The following is a 20,616-nucleotide window of genomic DNA, read 5'->3' as shown; positions in this document are numbered from 1 at the left end:
AAATAAATAAATAAATTCACACACACACACACACACACACACACACACACACACACACACACACACACACACACACACAACCGGGCGGGGGGAAGAAGACATAACAACTACAATTCCTTGAAGTTGTTACGACAAGCGAACAGAAAGGACATTGTTTTAGGGAGGGGGGAGAGGAAGGAGGGAGGGACGTTTCGGTAATGGGTCACAATAATCAACCACATTGTATATAGACAAAATAAAATTTAAATAAATAAATAAAATTAACAAAACTGAATTTGCAATGGCATTAAAAAATAGGAATAAATTTAAGCAAGGAGGTGGAAGATTTATACACTGAAAACTAGAAAATATTGCTGTAATACAAGAAAAAACCTAATAAATAGAAATATCCTATGTTCATGCATTGGAATACTGAATATCAAAATGTCAGCACTCCCCAAGGCAATCTACAGGTTCAATTTAATACCCATCACAATCTGAATGGTGTTTTGTTTGTTTGCTGGCTTGCTTGTTTGCATAAATTCCTGTAGACCCTAAAATTCCTGTAGAATTGCAAGGACTTAAAAAGTAGACAAAGGACCTGAATAAACATTTCTCAAAAGAAGGTGCACAATGGTCAACAGGAACATGAAAAGAGAGTTTTTTCATTAGTCATTAAGGAAATGCAAATCAAAACGACAATGAGACATTACTTCTCATGCACTAGAATTTCCATAATCAGAAAGACAAAAAATAATGGCAAGTATGGGGTGACACTGGAACCCCTCATACATTGCTGATAGGAATGTAAAACAGTTTAGCCCCTATGGAAAACAGTGTAGTGGTTCCTCAATAAGATAACGATGGCATTACTACATGACACAAGATTTTTACTTCTTGGTTTATACTCAAAAGAATGGAAAACAGGTATATAAAGAAAACCATCTACACAAATGTTCATAGCAGTCCTAGGAATAATAGCCAAAAGCTGTAAATAACCTAACTTCCTACCAACAGAAAAGTGGATAAACAAAATGTATTACATTCATACAATGAAATACAGTGCTGATACATGCTGCAACATGAATAAACCTTGCAAACATGCTAACCGAAAGAAGGCAGACTCAATAGGCCTGTTTTGTATGATTCCATTTATATTAAAAATCCAGGGGCCAGCCCCGTGGCGCACTCAGGAGAGTGCAGCGCTTGGGTGCACAGCGGCGCTCCCGCCGCGGGTTCGGATCCTATATAGGAATGGCCGGTGCGCTCACTGGCTGAGGGCGGTGCGGGCGACACCAAGCCAAGGGTTGCAATCTCCTTACGGGTCACAAAAAGACAAAAAAAAAAAAAAAAAGAAAAAGAAAGAAAAGAAAAGAAAAAAAGATCCAGAAGATGAAAATCCAGAGACAAAGAGTAGATTCATGGTTTCCATGGGCTTCAGAGGTGTGACACAGGTGTGGAGCTTTTATTTGGAGTGATAAAAATGTTCTGAAACTAGATAGTGGACATGTTCACTTAATATGCAATGCCATTGGATTGTAGACCTAAAATGGTTTAACTGTTCAGTCTTACGTTATGTGCCTTTAACCACAATTTCAAAAATTAAGGAAAAATGGAATTTAATTCAAATTAGTGACAAACTGTCACTCTTGAGAATGTTTCAACACTTCAAATGTAAACCACAGGAGAAAAGAATTATATTTTGGATGTGTAAAAGACAGTAACCCTTGTCTTTCAAAAGATACAAATTTAAATGCCACTTAGAACGGAAAGTGTAAGAAAGATTTTTCAAAGCTACTGGGGGCTTCCAGTTAAGATGGCAGAATAGATTATTTCCAGCATGACTCTCCTCCACAAAGCACCTAATTTACAACTGTAGAAAAGCAATGGTAGTGAAGCTGGGGTCACTGGAGCTCAGAGGAAGAATAGGAGAGGCCTGTGGTGTTCATGAAGGCAGCAAAAGCCACGATGAGAGAAAGAAAGGATCACTCCCACCATTTCAAATCCCAGCTGCTTCAAGCCTGGGACTGGTGAGCACGCAGAGCCAGAGCTGGCAAAAGCCACAGCTCTGCCCTTCATATAAAGTTGCTTGGAGGTGGCAAGGGAGGAAATGGCTTTGGAGGCCGCCAGGCCAGCAAGACCACTAACAGGGTTCCTGGGGGCCCACATACGAACGAGGGGCTACAGACAACTGAGAAAAGGAGCCACTCAGAGGCCAATGAGTCATCACAAGGAACCAGGGCATGATCTGTCCCATGGGAAGTGTGTAGAAGGCAGGCAGTGGGGGACGCAGGCCCACCAGCAGAATGGGGCACAGCATGCACAGCTGATCTGCTTTCCAATCAGTACAAGACCACTCAGTGGAGACTGGTCAGGAATATGGAAGTGCAGGGGGTGCAGTTTGCTTAAAAGACTCAGGCCCAGATGAGAGTTTCCACACAACCCAGGTGTACCAGACCTCACAAGACCCAGAACTGCTGACAAAGTCAACAATTAAAACCTGAGCTGCACCAAAAGCCTTTCCCAGGAAATCAGCAGCAAAGCAGCAATTTAGCTCAACCACAGGGCTCAAGTGCTGGTTCCCACAGGAAGTTCCCCCATTTTAGAACTAAGCAAAGGACAACAAATTAGTTCCAGTGCAGAGTTTAAGTGGTGGGAACAGTGAATAATCCATCACAGAACTGGAAGAAAAAAACAGAATATGCACAGACCAGAGACAAAGTTTGATGTTAACTAGTAAAGGGCTAACACCACCCAAAACAACCTATACTCCCAGAAGGACTGGGAGACCCCTGGGCTTGTAAGCCAGGGAGGGTGGTGGACCGTGGTCCTCAGCCATGCCCCCCAGATGACCACACCTGCCACAGCAATGACCACCAAGCCACCAACAGAAATACCCTGAATTCCCGAGCTGGGGTTGTGGGGGACTGGGGCTTCAGCCACACTATCTTGACATCTGCATCTAGCCCAGCAATGACTCAGCCACTGCTGGAAGCCCCCTGGTCTCTCCAGAATAAGAGGGTGCCACGGGTCTTGACTATGCCCCCACTACTTCCTCCTCTTTCCACCCTATTTATATCCCCTTCCCCCCTCGCCTCCCCCCAACTACTCCACATCTTACAATGTAAAGAATAATAAGTAAAAATTTTGTAAAAACAAATGAAATTGACAAAAATAAATAAAACAAGCTACTCGTTTTATTACGATATTATCACCACTACACCCAATTCTTGAATAACGTGGTATGTGTCTCTACCTTCCCTATAATTTGATGTAATTAAGACACTCTAGCTCAGAACCTAGTTAAGCACAATCACTATGATGGGCATGATGATAGAACTCTTTCTCACTCTCAATTAAGTTAATGGACTTTTAATTTTATTTATTGTTTGTTTGGGTTTTTCTGCTTTTTGTTCTTTGGTTTTTTTGCAAACATGCTGCCTGGATTTCAGTGTTCTGTGAGTTCACTCTACTTTGGCCTCTGGTTTTCCTGTCCCTTTGAGTTTTTTTAAATAAACTTTTTAAAGAACAACAACAACAACAAAAATATTTTCACTCACACACACACACACCTGCACACAGAAATAAAAGTATCTTTCTAGTCACCAGAAAATAAAATTCTAAAGAATTATTTTCAGACTGAAGCAAAAGCAACCCCTTATGAATGATGTCTTAAGTTGCATTATTAATAAGCAGCCCCTACAATGAGGTTGTCAAAAATCTTTCCACAAGCAAACTCTACACCCAGGGACAATTGTGGTGAACTCTACCACATAATGAAGGTATGAGTCACTGGTTCCACATTTAAGCAGATTTCTGTAAGAGTAAAAAATAGTAAAAATTCTACAACTCAGTGTATTTCATTAGTATAAGTTTTAAATAAAACTCAATGATGAGAGTCAAAAGAGGAAAAGTCATAATAATATTCATGAAAATATAATTTTCAACAGAATATAGATTAATTCAATAACTTATCAAAATGATAACATCCATGAACAAGTTATGCCTATCCCAAGAAAAGACCTTTACCTTAATATTAAAAAAGAAATTAGTCAATAAAATTAACTATGTTCAGACATTTCAAAAGTATGATTATCAGTATTTGTATCAAAATTCTTCATAAAATTAAAATCTATTCAAATTTAAACAACTTGTAGAAAAGTAAGAATAAGTAGCACATGCTTATCTAGTAAAAACTCATCATAACTGATGGAGTTTGGATGTGCTGTCCCCTCCAAAACTCATGTGGAAATTTGATCTCCAATGGGGCAGTGTTGTGGGGGCAGATCCCTCATGAATGGATTAACGCTCTCCCTGTGGGAGGAGGGGTAGTGAGTGAGTTCTCAATCTATTAGTTCCCGCGAGAGGTCATTGCTTAAAAAGTCCCTGGTACCTTTCTCTCTCTCTTGCCTCTCTTTCTTGCTTCCTCTCTTGCCATGTGATTGGCTTGTACCCGCCAGCTCCCTGCCACTTTCTGCCATGAATAGAAGCAGCCTGGGGCCCATGCCAGATGCAGCTGTCCCAGAATCATGAGCCAAATAAACCTCTGTTCTTTATAAATTACCCAGTCTCAGGTATTTCTGTTATAGCAACACAAAATGGACTAAAACAATAACTGACTAGGAAAATTGCATCAGTCTGGTTAAGGCAAATGAAATGGAGACAAGAAGCCTCCTCAGCTTGAGCTGCAGGCACGTCTTACCTAGGAACACTTTGAACTTTTGCTGAAATTTTGCTGAACTTTTCTACTCAGCCACTTTCCGTTGGCACTCAGCCATATTACCTGTGCATTTGGCCAAGCTTCTGCCAATCACAGGGTGCCAACTGATGACACCATACCCAAATAAGGCAAACGCTGAGCTGTCACCCATCAGGTTGTTTGTGTATGTCACTCCCTGTGCTCAGTGTGGTGAGATAGAACATTCTAAACCATTCATGTCTGACTGCTGCCCACTTCTAGAATCATTTACTGAGCTCTCACATAAATTTTCTTTATATCTCAACCACGTGGTCATTTACTTTGGTTGACATAACCCTTGGCCCATAATTATCCCCCACACTGGTTAAACAGTGCGTGCTCTCCCTTTGTTCATGGGGAAAGGACAGGGTGACTATTTCCTCCATGTCCACAAGTGCTGATCCACAAAACAGGGCAGGAAAAATGACTACTGCATGTTTCGAAAAGAAAAAAAATAAATAAACCTTTCCCATAAGATGATATTTTATATGTGTAAACTCTAGAAAACCTAGAGATGAAAATTTGGAAACAAGAGTTTTATAAGGAAAATGGGCAAAGATATCAATACACAATGATTATTTGTATTTAAATATATTAAATCAAACTTTATTTCTACAAAATAAAGTTAAAGTTAAGATACTATTTAATTAGTGAAAAATATCAAGTAACTCTACATAAAAGCAAAAGAGATGAGACGGCGATAAGAGCAAAGGTATATAGCTTTGTTGAGGAATATAAAACCATTAAATAAATGTAAAGATACATCGTGTTTATGAACTCAATGCTTCAATATATTAATGTCAATTTTCCTAAAAGTATATGCAGATACCATAGAATCCTAACTGAACTCCCAAACTGATTTTTTCCAACTTGAAAATAACTGTGATATAAACAATGTCAGGAATAATCAAAGCAATTTTTAAAGAAGAAAAATATGTAAATAATTGTTCTGGGGGTATCAAGCCTTTATGAAGCTAAATCATTAAGACAGATGGTTTCAGTGCCAGGAGGAACAAATACACCCATGAAATAAATTAGAGATCCTGGAAATCAGCCCACACGTATTTACGCTCCTGGTGTGTGATGGAAAAAGCAAAAAAGAGAAGAGGGAAAAGATGAGGCATTTGCAAATATGGTGTTGGCTTCTGTGAATTTCATCTTTTCTATAATCTTTCTTTTTGAATTAAAAAAAGGAAAAAATTAAATAAGTAAAAAAACTTTATAAAAACATTCCATTACCTTTCATTTTTCCATGAACTTTTTGAAGTGTCCTTGAGTTTATATTCTATTTTATTCATTTTTAATCAACTTATGTTGTTAAACTTAGATATTTAATTTCTGTTCTTGAATTACTAAGTGGACCTTTTCATTTGCTTAGAAATTAAGTTGCCTTTAAAAAGATATTCATCTTCTTCTGTTGATATTAATTTGACATTTGTATACTTTTGGAAGGCTTTAGAGAGCTATTCAAATACTCATACAGATTATAAAATGAAATATGTAAATTTTAATGTTTCACATCTCCAGTTTTTGTGAAAATTTGAAGCCCTTTCCACAAAGTATTTTATTATTCATCTGTTATTCACTTTAGGTATTTGTTATTTGAAAAAATAAGTGTACATCTCCTTATTATAGTTTCTTACAAAACCAAAAATGGTGTTCGATTCTTTCTAAAAATTACTTTAGATATTATTGGTATAATGCACTGAAGACTTAACTGTGACAACATACGTAGTACACATTTTTGAATTAACATAAAGAATATCTTCATGACTCCCAGGCAGGTACATTTTTCTTCAGAAAATTTAAAACACAAATGTACATAAGATATTAATACACTTCATCATATTAAAATTAAGAACATAGAGTGGAATACAAGCCCTTTGAAGGAGGGAGACATGTACCACAAACATAACTGCAAAATTCTTGTATGCAGAAGGTATTAGGAACCCAACAAAATAAACAAAAGCAAAGATACACCGGTTGAGAAGTAGGACTATAAATTAAGTTCTTTTCAATGGAAATTATTTGAAAAGATTCCAAACTCATTAGTAAGTGTAAGAATGGTAATTAAATTGAAAGAGAGAGAGACTTAATTTAATTCAATTTAATACAGACACCAGATTGGCAAAACTGAAAAAGCTGACAGGAGCAAGTTTGGAGGAAGACGTGCAGCACAGGCCTAGAAGTGGCCACAGTCATTGGTTAAATCACGCTGGAAAACGCTCTGAACATACATAGTCCTTCTGCTCCTAGACAGACACGTGAATGATCCCATGCATTTTGGCACCAGTAACCACATATAAGAATAATCACAGCATTGTACATAGCATGCCAAACTAGGAACAACACTACTATCCACCCACAATAGAAATGATAAGTAATATCTGCCATCATCATACAATGGGTTATTATAACACAATTAAAGAAACCAAAGGAGAATGACCTGAAACAACACTGATGCCTGAAAAGAAAAAGGCACAGGAGAACGTTTGTGAACTAATCCATATTTGTAAAGTGCAAGCAGTCTAAAAGAAAATATAAATTTTAGAGTGCATATGTAAGGGACTAAGCTACCTTTAGAACAGTAAAGAATATATCTTCAAATAAATTAGGGTAGTGGCAGTTACAATGGAGGGACTGGAAAGGTGCCCAACACAGAAGGAGAAGCTACAGGATTCTCATGCATGAACATGTTCTATTTTTGACTTGAGTAATGTTTAAAAACTATTTAATTAATACTTACTCATTAAATAACACATATATATTTTTTGTACACTTGCATAAAGGTGTTGCTCACATAAAATAGTTCAAAATCTTAAGAACTAAACTGGAAGGATTATAATTAAACCCAAATAATCAACTTCCACAGTGAATGTTTACAAACAATAAAGTGAGATGACAATAAAAAACAAACTAAGAAAAATTCACAGGGACATTAAAGAGGATCATGAATTTGGTTAAGATACATAATATTAAAGTATTCCAAATATGAGAAAAGTTAAAAAGAGAATAGATATTGTATGATTATGAAAATAAGTTACAGAGTTGATATTCTACAATAATGAGAGAAAATGCTAATACATAGTGGAATTGAGTTTAAAAGAAACAAAGGGAAATGAGGGGAAAGAAAGCAAAAAGACAACAAATATGCTTCTTAAAATACGGTGTGGTAGGAGAGATGCTGGAGACAGCAGGAATAGTGTAATTAGTAGCATAAAGAAAGTGATTAATTTGCAGAAGCAGATAAATGGAAGAATGGACAAAATGAGTTAAAATATTAATTGGTAGGAAAGATTAAATGTATACTTAAAAGAATAAAAAACCAAAAGGTATTAAAATGGTGCACTAAAAAAAGACTACTTAAAAGGTGAAGAGAAAATACAACTAGGAAGAGAGGTAAGGGATAGAAACACAGCACCGAGTGTCAAGAAAAGCACTTAAAGTATGAAGGACCAAGAGAGAAAGAAAAAGAGTAGAGAATAGGACATGTAAGCAATAGGTCATGTAATCGATGCATGATACAATTTAATCGATAATCAACTATATGTGAGTTAAATTATAATCTAATAACAAAATAAACTTAATTAAATTGAGAGGGATATTCTTAAAAAAACAAACAATAAGAATTGAAGAAAAAAATTAAAATTGCCAGGAAAGCAAAGAGAAATTAAAAAAGAGAAAAGAAGAATGAAATACATAGAAATTAACCAGTAAAATAGAAAAAAGATAAACAGAAAAAAATTTTAAAGTTGCTATAGTAACACCAAAACGTGACGGTCCCATGAAAATGTAGCATGAAGAAAAACCCTGAAATACGGATGGAAGATGAAATACAGATGCAGGAGATGAAAGAATGAGTTTAGGTTTGGAAAGACGAGCATAAAAAGAGCAGCTGCAATTCTGAAGAAGACACGACGTCTCCTGTGTCGCCCAGAGACCCCAGTCACAGCAGCGCCCTTACCGAAGTCAGCCTCGGTGGCCTCGGTCCAGGAGGAAATTCTCGCGGCTGTGTGGAAAAGCGATGGCAGCGCGTCAGGTTATGGGGAAGGGGCTGTGTGACTTCATCTCCCACTGGGCACCCACTGCTTTGTCATCCAGAGTGAAGATGACCTTCTGTACAGTGACTCAGCCTGGCGTGTCCACAGGGGCCAAAACTGCCCCCCTGATGCCGTGTGTCTCCTGCTGGAGTCATTAGGACCGTCAATTACAAGTGCGGAATTTTCTTCTGAGAATACACGTGGTTCTTGAGTTGAACTAGGTGGTAAATATTCCCCACGGTTCTAGAATAATGACAGGAAGCTAATCAAAAGTTTACTCCTCTCAACTGACAGAACTTAGTCCGACATTCAGCACCACATTGCTCACAGGGAAGCGTCTCTGCGGCTGGAGCAACGACTTTCCAGAGTTGGATTTTGCCTTGGGTTGAATGTCCCCCCAAAACTCAAGTCTCACTGTAACTGTCGAGGGTGGGAAAATCCTGCTACGGTCATTGAAAGGTGGGGCCTTGAAGAGGTGGTTAGATTGCAGGACCAGGCCACCGGGACTGGATCACCAGTGGTGGTCAGGGGCGTGACTCTGCAGGCTTTAAAGAAGAGCACATGGGAAGTTCCCTCTCCCTGCTCTGCCATTTTCTGAGAGCCCTGGGTCACTGTTGTCACCACCAAGAACGTCACCAAATATATTTCCTTGACCTTGGACTTCCCAGCATTCAAAACTGTAAGGAATGAGTTTTGTTTTCTTATAAATCACCCAGTTACAGGTATTTTGTTAAGAGCAACAGAAATGGACTAACCCAGATTTCAAGCTTCTGAAATGATATTAAAAAATATGTAAATTGTTTTGTCTTGCTCAATAACCAAATTCAAATTTTTATATGAATTCTCAATGCACACTCAATGATATAACCTTCATAAGTTTAAATGCATAAAAGATTTCCATTTTTAATTTAAACTTTTATTTTGAAATAATCAAAGATTTACAGGAAGTTGTAAAGATAGTACAGAGAGTTTCTGTTAGCCCTTTGCCCAGTTTCCGCAAGGGTTGCATCCTTTATAATTATAATACAATATCAGAGCAAGATTTTGACATTGATATAATGTTCATAAATAATTTTATAACATTTTATCACGTGCAGATTCGTGAAACCACCTCCTCCATCAATGCTGGGGCTCAGTGGCGGTAGGCCCCGAACCTCCCAGTAGCCCCTTTTAGCCTCCCACCACGGGATGAGCAAGAGAGGGAACTGGCAGGATGACTCCTGCCACCCTAGTGGCCAGGAGAGCCCGGGAGGAAGGTGAGTATGCCACCTGCCTATTCAGCCCCACAGAGAGACACTCAGATGCAGCAGGGGTTCCATCAAGTAGTTCCGTTTATTTTCACACAAGCACCTGCTTTTATAAGCATATGGCAAGGGGATTTCCTAACTTCAACCTATCATCTTAAAGGTCATGTGAACATGCATCTTGCTCTAATGCTTTGCTATTGCAATCACGCAGTGAGCACGAGCGTGGAAATATCTTTCATCCAATGATTTTAAACTATGTCTTTCCTTGGCCACTCCCTGGCAGCTTCCATCAGGCGCCGTCTTTATCTCTCCTGTCCAGGCCAATGTTTTCAACAGATTATATACGCATATGTGGGTGGGGTTGTGGCTAGTTCTCTGCCTCGGGAGGAGATGTGTGGCCTCAACACCCCAACAGGCCCCCCTTTTTGTTTTTTATAAGCAGCTGTAGGTGGCTAACCTCACAGCCTCACCAGCCTCAAGTGGTTGTTCCTGTCTTAGGTTGTCCCCCTCTGGGGATCTTTCCCATCACTGACTATCCAACCAGGCGGAGGTCTGGCAGAACTCTTTAGTATCTGGAATAAATTTTTTGGAGGGCCATATTTACCCATGGGTTAGAGGGTTTCTTTTCTTGGGCCACCTCATCTACCACTACCACTTGGGCGAGCATAGTGATAGACCCCATGTTATGCCGTATAAGGTTAATTATTTTGGTAAGCACAAATGGGCCAATTGTTATTGCTAACAAGAGGATAACCTTGGGACCCACCAGGTTGCGAGCCAAGGAGAATTATTAAACCATGATTGAAACCAACTTGCCTGAGCTTCTTGTTCTCTTTTGCGCTTTTCTACATTTTCTCTAACCTTAGCTAAAGATTCATGCACTACTCCTGAATGATCAGCATAAAAGCAACACTCTTCTTTGAGGGCAGCACATAAGCCCCCCTGCTGTAAAACTAAAAGATCTAATTAATCCCCTACGATTTTGTAACACAACCTCAGAAAGGGAGGTTAATGAAGTTTGTATATGGCTTATAAAATGTTCTAATTGGCCTAAATCTTCATCTACTGTCTGTCTTAAATCTTGAATGATTTGGTAAGCATATGCTATTCCTGCTGTTCCTGTGCTGGCACCGATGACCCTGAGGAGGGAGGATATGGCCGCTGCGGCTCCAACACCTCTTTTATGTAATGGCCTTCCCTTGGTTGTCCATTGTGTGTACATTTTGGATCCTTCGTGCCAATATACCCTGGGAAGAGTGTCTACTGCAACACAAATTTCATTATTAAAAGAAGCATTATATTTATAAGATGTAAGTCCTGACCGGGTGCACAGCCATTTCCCTTGGGAAGGCTTATTCCATTGTCCTGTGAGTGTTACTTGTTTATCACAAAAGGTGGTGTCATTGCCTCCTATACAGACTCCCTTACCCACAACGTGCTGCATAGTAAGTCCAGGCCATGTTAGATTATGGACATTTAAGTGCAGTATAAGTGGCGTTTACAATTGCCCATAAACTGGGAGCGCTGGGGCGGGGCTCATCCTTGGTTTGGGGGGAGTGTGTACTGTTTGTTTCTTTAGCATTGGTAACAGCTGATGGTTTGATAAGAACTTGGTTTGGTCCTACACTACCAGTAATATGTTGCTTGGAATATTTAATTGAAAAAAGAATTCCATCATCATATCTGCTTTTGTATAATCTTAATCCCCATATAAGGCCACTCCGGAGGTTTTTAAGTGTTTCCACTGTTATCTTGTCTTGGTGGAGGGTTATTACTAAAGGCATGCATTTTTTTAACTGTAATACAGTCCCAAGAGGATGATGGGTTCCAATCGGCATTTCCGGCAGTTTCACACCCCCAAGATGCACAGTAAAAGGAGGAGGTGGCACCACATTGTCTCCAAGTGCAGGAACTATGCCCCGGACAGACATAAAAGTCTTTTGATAGTAAATTTTGTTTTGCTAATTTAGTTTTGCAATTAATGTCTGTGGGGTAATCATAAGAGACTGGTTTACCTAAGTCAGTATCAAATAATTCTCCTATAATGTCACATAAATCAGGCTTAAGCATTGGAAACCATGTTCCCTTGGGAGCAGAGTTATTTGTTACCTCGAAAACAGCCTTTCCAGTGGTAGTTTGGATTACTTGCCAAGTCTGTATTACCAGTGTATGTGGTGATAGTCCATTGCTCCCAGCATTACCTTGGCATCTACCGAGGTATAGTGTCAGGCAGACAAATAATGGAATCTTCACGATGTTTCTCTTTAAGAGATACCACAAGGCCTTAAAAGCCGGGTCATCATACTTTCCAACACTGTTTCCCATATTGCAAAGTAAGCAAAGGAGAGGAGCTTTCACCCACACGGGCTGCCGCTACTGGGGACACTACTGGTGAGACCTTCAGAGTCCACCGGGGAGTTGCCCCGGCCAGGATTCATCACTTGTCTCACTTCCGTTTTCCCATTAGCTGAAGGTCCAAGAAAGTGAAAGAGGGCAAAGCAAGAAAGGTTAAGGTGAAGGTAGGGGAGGGCCGACATGACCCAAGACACTCACCCCGACAAATTCGACTACTCCCAGGCGATGTTCTTCTGAGGAGAACTCCGTGCCGTGGCTCAATGGCCTTTTTGTAGCCCTTCTTTCTTGGCCACGTGGCAGACCAGTTGCCTTAGCCCTCGTGTCCCTGTTTGGGCACCAGTGGGGGCTCAGCGGCGGTGGCCCCGAACCGCCCAGTAGCCCCTTTTAGCCCCCTGCCATGGGATGAGCAAGAGAGGAACTGGCAGGATGACTCCTGCCACCCTAGTGGCCAGGAGAGCCCAGGAGGAAGGTGAGTAAGCCGCCTGCCTATTCAGCCCACAGAGAGACACTCAGACATGGCAGGGGTTCCGTCAAGCAGTTCTGCTTATTTTCACACAAGCACCTGCTTTTATAAGCATATGGCAGAGGAATTTCCTAACTTCAACCTATCATTTTAAAGGTCGTGTGAATATGCATCTTGCTCTAATGCTTTGCTATTGCAATCACACGGCGAGCATGAGCGTGGAAATATCTCTTATCCAATGATTTAAAACTATGTCTTTCCTTGGCCACTCCCCGGTGGCTTCTGTCAGGCGCCATCTTTATCTCTCCTGTCCAGGCGAATGTTTTCAACAGATTACATACGTGTATGTGGGTGGGTTCGTGGCTAGTTCTCTGCCCCAGGAGGAGGTGTGTGGCCTCAATGCCCCAACACATCAACATATAAAACTATTAAATTAACACAAAAATTTCCCTCTTGCTACCCCTTTGTGATCACCCCTGACCACCACAAATCTGTTTTCCATCAATATAATTTTATTTCAAGAATGTTACATAAATATAATTATATAATCACAGAGCATATAACCTTTGGGATAAGCTTTTATCACTCAGCATAATTCTCTGGATCCGTCCAAGATGTTTCATGTATCAATGTTCAATTCTATTCTTGCTGAGTAAATTGCATGTATGGATGTGCCACCGTTGGTGTAACTTCTACTGAGGAACTCTGTAGTTATTCTGCAGTTTTGACTATTATAAATAAAGCTGATATGAACAATTCTGTGCAGGTTTTAGAGTAAACATAAGTTCTTATTTCTCTGGAACAGATGTCCAGCAATGCAAATTGATAAATTGCATAATAAGTGTATGTTTAATTTTTTAAGAAACTGCCAAAGTATTTTCCAGAGGGAAATGTACCATTTTATGTTTCCAACAGCAATATATGCAAGGTCCAGTTTGTCCCCATGCTCTCCAATATTTAATATTGTCATTAACCTTTATTTCAGGTGTTTTAATAGGTGTGTAGTGATAGCTCATCATGGCCTAGCACTTAAAGGTGAGTCATTTTGGACAGCTTTTGAGTGTATGTACTTCATCTGCATATGTTCTTAAGTGAAATAACTCTTCGTGTCTTTTTTTCTTTTCTTTTTTTTTTTTTTTGCCCATTACATAGCATGGATACATAGAAACCAAACTTAAAGTTAAATTTGTTTTTTCTCCAAATTGTGTTTGTTTTTAATGATGAGTCTTGAGAGCTCTCTCTATATTCTACATGGCTCCTTTGTCAGATAAATACTTTGCAATTTGCAAATATTCTCTGTCAGGATGCAGCTTGTCTTTCCATCCCTTTAACAGTTTCTTTCAAAGGGCAAAGCATTTTAATTTTGATCAAATCCAATTTATCAATTTTTTTCCTTTTTGGGTTGTGCCTTTGGTGTCCTTTCTAAGACCTCTTTATCAAGACATTGGTTTCAAAGAATTTATCCTATTTTATTCTACAAAAGTCTTATGTTTTAATATTATGCCTATATGTTTGTTATCCATTTTGGGTTAACTTTCATATAATGTGTGAGGTTTCAGCAGGTGTTTTCCCCATAGATATCTATAGCTCCTGCACCATTGGTTGTGAAGAATATACTTCCTCTGTTGAATTTCTTTCACTTCTTTGTAAAACATCAGTTGAGCATATTTTTTCATGTCTACACGTGTTCCTGATTGTTCCAGTCTGTTCCCGTGATCTGCGTCTATCATATCAATACCGTGAAAACTCAATTACTGTAACTATGTAACAAAGTCTTGAAATTGGACAGACTGAACTTCCCACTTTACACTCATTTTTTAATATTCTTTGTTATAGTTCTTTGGTCTTTGCATGTAAATTTTAGGATAACATTGTGTATATCTACAAAAACTTGCTGGGATTTTAACAGGAATTTTGTTAAATATGTACATAATTTGGTGATTTGATATGTTTGCTATTTGATGACTCCAATCCACAAACACAGTGTGTCTCTTCATTCATTTAGATCTTTCTTGATATCTTTCCTCAGCATTTTGTGGTTTTCAGCAGACAAGTCGTGTACAGATTTCATTCGATTTACACCTAAGTATTTTTTGTGAGTGGATTTTAAATGATATTGTAGTTTTAAGTTTGGTTTCTATGTATCCATGCTAGCATATAGAAATACAATATTTTTCTTCCAGTGTTGATCTTGTGTCCTGCAACCTTGTTGAACTCACTTCTTAACAGGAGGCTTTTTTTTACTCAATTCCTTAAAATTATGTAGACAATTATGTCATCTGCAAATAGGGACAGATTTATTTCTTCCTTTCCCATCTACATGCCTTTATTTTCTTCTTTTGCATTCTTGCACTGGCTAGAATCTGCAGCACTGTGTTGAATAAGAGTGATAATAGGGGCATCCTACCTTGTTCAAGATCTTCAGGGGAAAGCACTTGGACTTTCACAATCGAATATGATTGATGTGAGCTGTAGGTTTTTTATAGCTGTTTTTATAAGAAATAAATACTTAACAACAATTATATTTCCCATTTCTGAAATTGGCGGCATGGTCATCACTGGTATTGGTAACTGTCTTTTTCACTCCCCATCTCATATTCCCTCAGCAAGTACCTCAGCTGGTTGTGGAATGTGTCCTGAAGGATCTGGACTAGTGGTTGTCCTGCCTGAATTGATGGTGTCGTTTTCCATTGATTTCAATCACAAGACAAGGTGGTACTAAGAGATACCCAGGCGATCACCTGCATTTCAGACACACATTCCTTGTCTCCATTGTGGAGCTGTGGCTGAATACCCTCTGGTAATCTGGGTCAATGACTCCAGCCAGCACAATAACTCACTTTTTCCCCTTCATGATTCAGAAGCATAAGAATACCAAAGTGGCCACGTTGCAGTTTCAAATTCCAGTTTCAGCAATAGAATTTTTGTTTGGTCTCTTGGTGGAAGCATTCCTCCCTTTCAGACTAAGATCTATGGATCAGCAGAGCATGAGGTTGAGGGTATAGGAAGCAAAACTTTTTGCCAGAGGGTCACTAGATGTAATGGACAGTGGTGCCTCTCTCTTTTCCACCCCTTGATTCCTGGAGCCATGAATTCTGGATATGGGAGAAACAACATCATACAGAGACACTGAGAGCATATACAACCTCCTGGAGATCATTGTACAAGCCCTACCAGGTATTTCCAACTACTTTGCTCTGTAACTGAGATTTTGGAAGGATAGTCCACCATTCTATCAAGCCACCTTCTCCAGGGTTATGGAGAACACAATAAAACCAGTGAATTCCATGAGCATAGCTCTACTGCTGCACTTCACTGCTTGAAGTGAGTTCCTTGATCAGAAATAATGCTGTCTGGAATACCATGATGTACATAAGTCATTCTGTAAGTCCACTGGTGGTAGTTTGGATTCATCGAAGCAAGGAGGACAAACACATAACCACATTTGATCAATTCCAGTAAGAACAAGCTGCTGTCTCTTCCACGATGGAAGGAGTCCAACATAACCAATCTATCAAAAGGTTGTTGATTGATCACTCTGGGCGATGGTGCCATATCAGGGACTCAGTGTGGTCTCCACTTCTGGTAGACTGGGAACTTCGTGGTGGCCATGGGCAGGTTGGCCTTGCAAGTGAAAGTTCATGTGGCTGAGCCCACGTGCAGCCTTCCTCCCTACCCCTAGGGCCACATGTTCTCATGAGCTGTTTTGTCAATGACAGGAATGGCTGGGAAAAGAGGCTGACTGGTACCCACAGAATGGGTTATCCTATCCATGCTATTTCTAAACTCCTCTGCTGAGGTCACTGTTTGGTGACACAAATACCTTCATGCTGTTTTCCCATTCATAGAAGGCTATCCATATACCTCTTCCCAGGATTTTTTTTGTCACCATCCAGCTATACTTTAATTACAGCCCATACATTGGTTCAGTCGTGTCCCCTTACCCACAGTCTCACTTTCCACGGTTTCAGTGTGAAGTATGCATAAAACAAATGTATTTCACAGGGCCTAGTTTTCCAAAGCCTTGCAATTTCAAATATTGACCTTGCAAAGGACAGGAAATTTTCCACAGGCTATATAGTCTCTGTTGTAAGATAAAAAATTGTAACACAGCAAGGTTGCTGGCTCAAAGACAGACAGGTCACTAGTTGATATGTAAAGATACTGGGAAATTGATGTAAGAAGAGAATGTTTGCTAAAATCAAGCTTTTGTTAGTGGATCAACTTAATTGCATTATAGAATGTCACCTTGCTTGTCTTACTGAATGTTACCAGCTTCTGTTCTTAAACTTGTTAAACTGTACTTAGCAAAAACCCCACCTATGTTCTCTTTCTGTAACTTCCTGGTCTGGAGAATAAATGCAGGAAGAGAACCACAATTAGTGGTTAATTTCCCAAATAGAAGGAGTGCCTCTATCTTGAGTGTTCTAGGAGATTAAGTCCTTTTTGGGGCTTCTCACTGCTTAGAAGAGACGGGCTTTAAGTAATCTTTGTCAGCTCTGTCACCCAGGGGAAAAAAGGTGGCAAATCCCTGGGAGAGAGAGCAACATTCAGTTACCCATGGTCAGCCATGGTCTGAAAATATTAAATAGAATGTTCCATAAATAATTCATGTTTTAAATTATCAATTATTATCTATTTTAAATTATTAAAGGCACAATACTAGTGATCCTGGCACATTATTAAAACTGTTCTATCTTATTATTGTTGTTTTTAATATCTTACCATGTCTAATTTATAAATTAAACTTTATCATAGGTATGTAGCTATAGGATAAAGCCTGGTATATGTTAGGTACTGGTTTCAGAATCCATGGGGGTTTGCAAGGTATCTCCAACAGATAAGGAGGACTACTGTACACATTTATAGTTCTGGCAATGTCTTCTTTCAAAAAAAATGAAAAACTAGGTGGAATGCACAAAGTTCTACCTCCTCGGAGGATTTACTTTAACCACAGTCCTTTACTGATGTCCCAAAAAAGAGCTGAAATGCTATAGCTCTCCATATTTCAGTAGTGCTTATATATTGCACAAAGATACCTGTAAATTAGGCCTCACGGTTCTCTTCTCTGGACAGCTGATCATCAGGAACTCCACATGAGACCACAGGTGCGGGCTGGGAAAGAAAAAGTCATGTTACAGAAGTGGGGTAGTCAGCATTTGAGTCAAATCCTTATGTAAACTACTTGTACCTTCAGGGCCTGTTCAAGCTTAATCCTCCATGTACCACTTCTATTTGAGAATGTAATGCTGCTGTGCACATCAAAATTTGTGGCTTAATTCGCCAGACAATACCCAGTTAGGGTATAATCACTACCATGAATACATGAGTAAGATCAAAATCTAATGGTAGAGCAGATACCCAAATGAGAAAGAGAAAGAAACTGTATCCTATGACCTCCAAAAACCAAAGAACACCAAAGACAAACAATAAAAAGGGAAAGAAAAGAACAAAAGATATTTAAAACAATCAGAAAAATCAAGAAAATGCCAGGAGTAATACAATATCTTTCAATAACAACCCTAAATGTAAATAGATTGAATCCCCACTCAAAAGGCATAAAATGGACGGGTGGATTAAAAACCTAGACCCAACAATATGCTGCCTACAAGAAAGTCACCTCACCTGTAAATACATACACAGACTAATAATGAAGGGATGGAAAAAGATATTCTACACAAAAGAAAACCAAAAATGTGCAGGAATAATTATTCTTATCATTAGATAAAATGAACTTTATACCGAAAACTATAAAAAGAGACAAAAAAGGTCATTGATCCCTCTCTCCTTATGTCATGCCACTCTCTATCTCAGATAATTTTTCTTTCTCTGAAGTCAGCTTTGTCTGAAATTATTACAGCTGCTCGGTCTTTCTTCTGATTGGTGTTAGCATGGTATATCTTTCTCTACCTCTTTACTTTAAAGCTAGTTGTGCATTTATATTTAAGATGGGTTTCTTGTAGACAACATATAGTTGGGACTTTTATTATTATTATTCACTCTGATAGTCTCTGTCGTTGAACTGGTGTAATTAGACCATTGATGTGTAAAGTGATTATTGATTGAGTTGGATTAATATCTACCATATAGGTTACTATTTTCTAATTATTGCCATTCTTCTATGTGTCTTTTGGAGGGTGACATTTTATTCTTTTTCTGCCTTCTTTGGTTTTAATTGAGAATTTGGTATGGTTCCATTTTTCCTCCTTTCAGAATATCCATTATACTCTTTTCTTTCCTTGTCTTCCTGGTCACCTTGAGTTTGCAATATACACTTACAGCCAATCCAAGTCCTCTTTCAAATAACACTACGTCACTTCTCAGTAGTACAAGTACCTGATAACAGGGTATTCTCAACTCCTCCCTCCCATCCCTTATAACATTGCTGTCATTCACTGCACTTATCCATAATCTATAATCACCAAATATATCGCTGCTATTATTAATTTGAAAAACTTGTTAACTGATAGATCAATTGAGAATAAGAAAAACAACTGATTTTATCATCATTGATTTCTTCTCTAATGCTCTTCCTTTCTTCATGTCGATCCTAGTTTCTGATCTATCATTTCCCTCTTTCTGAAGAACCTCTTTTAACATGTCTTGGAAGGACGGGTCGATCGGTCACATGTTCCCTCAATTTTTGTTTGTCTGGAAAAGTCTTTCTCCTTCACTTGTAAAGGACAATGTCACTGGATAAAGAATTCTGTTCTAGTGTTTCTTTCTTTTAGCACTAAATATTTCACTGCACTTTCGTCTTGTGTGCACGGTTTTGGAAGAGAAGTTTGATGTCATTCTTATCTTTGCTTCTCTCTAGGTTAAGAGTTTTTTTCCTCTGGATTCTTTCATGATTTTTTCTTTATTTTCTGCAGTTTGAATACAATGTGGCTAGGTGTAGAATTTTGGTACTTGTCCTGCTTGGTGTTGGCTGTACTTCCTGGAACTGTGGTCTGGTGTGTGTTATTCATTTTGGAAAATTCTGTTATTATTGCTTCAAATATTTCTTCTGTCATTCTCCTTTTGGTATTCCCATTACACATATTTACACCTTTTGTAATTATCCCACAGTTCTTCGATATTCTGTTCTTTTTCATTTTTTTCTCTTTCCATTTCAGTTTTGCACATTTCTATTGCTGTGTCTTCAGGATCAATGATTCTTACTTTGGTTGTGTTCAGTTTATTGATGAGCCCATCAAACCCGTTCCCTATTTCTGTCATGGTGTTTTGATTTCTAGCATTTTCATTTGATTTTTTCTTTGTGTTTCCCTTTCTCTGCTTACATAAGCTATCTGTTCTTCCATAATTTCCTAGCTTTCCATTAGAAACCTTTGCATATTAACCATAGTCTAAAGTTGTTTTCTGGTCTGATAATTCCAAGAAGTCTGCCATAGCTCAGCCTGGTTCTGATGCTTGCTTTGTCTTTTCAAGTCATCTTTTCTGTGTTTAGAATGTGTTGTAATTTTTTGAAGTCAGATATGATGTATTGTTTTAAAAGGAAGTGAGGTAATTAGGCCTTTAGTGTGAGGTTTTGTGTTTATCTGGCTAGTGGTTAGGTAATTTTCTGTTTGCTGTAGCTTCAGTATTGGAGGATAAAATTTCCTCTGGTGTCCCTGTTTTTGTCTGCCCTGTGGTCTTTGGGTTTCCCTAAAGACTTCTGAAATAGAGCTTGAGATACACAGTTCCTTCAGTTGCATTCCCTGTCATTTTACAGGAACACCATGGATGTGTGGTGTAGGGGAGGGGAAGCATGATACAGTCCTCTGATTTGTTCTCAGGTTTTTAGTTGGCCTGTGC

This window comes from Cynocephalus volans, chromosome 15 (genome assembly GCF_027409185.1).
Source record: "Cynocephalus volans isolate mCynVol1 chromosome 15, mCynVol1.pri, whole genome shotgun sequence".
NCBI classification, from domain to species: domain Eukaryota; kingdom Metazoa; phylum Chordata; class Mammalia; order Dermoptera; family Cynocephalidae; genus Cynocephalus; species Cynocephalus volans.
This window is presented reverse-complemented; position numbering follows the sequence as displayed.